The sequence below is a fragment of the Geotrypetes seraphini genome, chromosome 6, assembly GCF_902459505.1.
Source record: "Geotrypetes seraphini chromosome 6, aGeoSer1.1, whole genome shotgun sequence".
Classification (NCBI taxonomy): Eukaryota; Metazoa; Chordata; class Amphibia; order Gymnophiona; family Dermophiidae; genus Geotrypetes; species Geotrypetes seraphini.
The window spans coordinates 158,518,158-158,521,021 of NC_047089.1; positions in this window are offsets into that span (position 1 = coordinate 158,518,158).

Sequence of the window (2,864 nt, forward strand, 5' to 3'; positions counted from 1 at the left end):
CACCACTGGTTACAAAGGTGGCGTTAAGACCGTTATAGGGGGAATATAGCAGAGACATTTTCATATTTCTTGCTAATGTTAACATTAGCACACACCCATTTAAAAAATAAATTAACATGGGAGCACTTACCTCCTCCTGTTTAGCAAATGCTACGAGCTCCTGCATTATGGATGCACTAACCAGTTAGCGCGGCAGTAATGTCAACACGCCAACTGATTAACACATCCAAGCTCATTCTCCGCCTCTCATATACCCCAAAATAAACACTGCCCATTTAGCATATGCAGATGGCAAAACTATCACAGAATGCTCTAGTCTAATGCATACTGTATGAGGCCAAAGGTCTATAAAATGGCCTCCCAAAAAAGGTGGAGGAAACAAATAGCTGAGTTCATGAAAACATGGTATAGGTTTAGAGGACCCCTAGTTACAAATAAATGTAGGGATGCCTGAAATCATCTGGGCTCTATGGCTATGCACCATGAATGAAACTGGACACACTAAATGTGCCTTACAGTTTTTATCTACCATCATTTTCTCCATTTCTGTGTTTGACAGTCTGTGCCTAGGCAGCAACCTAACATCTGCCCCATGGAGATTTACTGGTTATCAGGGCCAAGGCCAGGATAGGAGGCTCTTTCACACAGTGACTGTCTTTTGGGTGTTTAATGTACAGTGCTGCTTGTGTCTGGTAGTACTACAGAAATGATAAGTAGGAGGAGGAGGCTGAATAAGCAGTTCAGACTTTTTATCGTTCGCCATCCAAATAACTTAGCTGACTCCAATATACTTTTATCCAAACCATAATCTTAGCTAAAATATCTTAATGGCATAATATACAGCAATGCAGATTGATAACAGTAGCAAACTATGGTATATACAAAGTCACTTATTTAGAAAGGCTGGATCACCGCAGGAAAACATCCCGCGTCCTTCTTTAGTGTCTATCTCAACCTTAGTCCTTCTACACCAGCATGTCTCAATGCAAGGCTTGAGGGTCAGTGGTTGTGCCCATTCATTCTCTGATTCTCTCTCTCTCCTTAAAGAATGACATGGGAATGGTTTCCCACAGTTATCCGCGGGGACGGGGACAAATTTTGTCACCGTAGCATCTCTGCTTCTTACTCCTAGCTTCTACCACTGAGATGGCAGAGGTCAATACAGTTCATAAAACTACTTCTTTCCCTGCTGCAAGGTGCAGTTAAGATATACTTTCTCTCTTGGACAAGCTCATCAGTGCTGTTCTCACTTACATATTAGCAGACAGTAGCATAGAGACACAGTGGCTCTGCAGTCAGATACCATCTCATCAGAGATCCTATCAGTTGTATCAGGATCTCTTGGTAAATCCTGCTGGGGTGATAAAGGTGCTCGCTCTCTCAGCTCTGGATGTCCTTGGGTCACAGGATTACACTAGCAGACAGACGTTAGAGGTTGAGCCACATTACAGCAAGAGAGAGTGCAACTAGCATGGAGTCTCATACCTATGTGGCTCAAGCCCATTGTAGGTTCCCCCTCCAGAACAGGAAGGTCAGAGTGATTGGAGCTTGACAGGTTTAAGAACCACTAATTAGAGCATTAGACACCCTTGGGCTGGATTTGAAATGCTGAGCATGCCCCAAGTTTATAATGACAAAGAGGTGAATAAGGAACAGATCTCAGGAGGCACTGTACTAGCCAAACAAGATGATACCATCCCATCCACAGAGTTATTGACTTTTACAAGCAAATAAAGGAAATGCCGCAAGGATCTTAGAAATTTCAAGAGCTATGATTGTTTTAAGACATTGAAATGAATAATGGGGAAAAGTAATAAAACACAGACAAGTTGGGGCAACTGGTTTAAAAACCAGTGGATCTGTAGGTAGAAAGCCCACTTGAAAGTCCATTTAATAATATCGAAGAGATAACCTTTCTGCAGGAACATATCTCAAACACACATCTTTTAATCCTGTAGGGTAGAGCATCAGTGATGATCTTAAAGCTTGCCTGAAGGGATGTTGTGCCATAACAACTTTGAAAGGTGATATTCATACCACAGCAGAGTGTTCTTGTTAGTCAGTTTTTCATAAAGCCTGGTACCCAGGCATGCACATTGATTACATAATCTCCAACAAGACATCAACCTGATGTATCAAAATTACATGACCATTGTAAATTCACATTGTAGGTACTAAGCCAAGTAAAATATCTGCAAATAGTGCCAAACATCCAGACAAAAAATATCAGTATATCTTTCCTATGACTTAATAATGGAGGCATACATACAAATTTGGCTCCAAATGCAGCCCCATAAAGGCAAGTGATTGAAGGAATCATCACAGTGCTGGTACAATTGATCTTCTAAGAAAAAAAACATTCCTATCTGCCATGGAGGTAAGGGTATGAACAAAATCAGTTTTCACAAGTGGAACAAGACCCGATGTCAAGGTTTATTATATATCTATTGCTTTGAGAAATATTAATAGCAATTTAGTGTCTAGTATATATTAAGATGGAACATGAATGCTAACACACAAAATAAAATTTAATTTCTTCCTTAATCTTATCTCTAAAAAGAATTCCAACACTGCGAAGCATATGTGATTAGAGCCTATCCTGCACATTTTCACTAAAGTCTCTAGGGGTTGGCAATGGCAAGACTTCCGCTACAGCAGTGTTTCTCAACTCGGTCCTGGAGTACTCCCTTGCCAGTCAGGTTTTCAGGATATCCACAATGAATATGCATAAACGTGATTTACATACATTGCCTCCATTATATGCAAATTTATTTCATGCATATTCATTGTGGATATCCTGAAAACCTGACTGGCAAGGGCATACTCCAGGACTGAGTTGAGAAACGCTGCTCTATAGTTCTAAT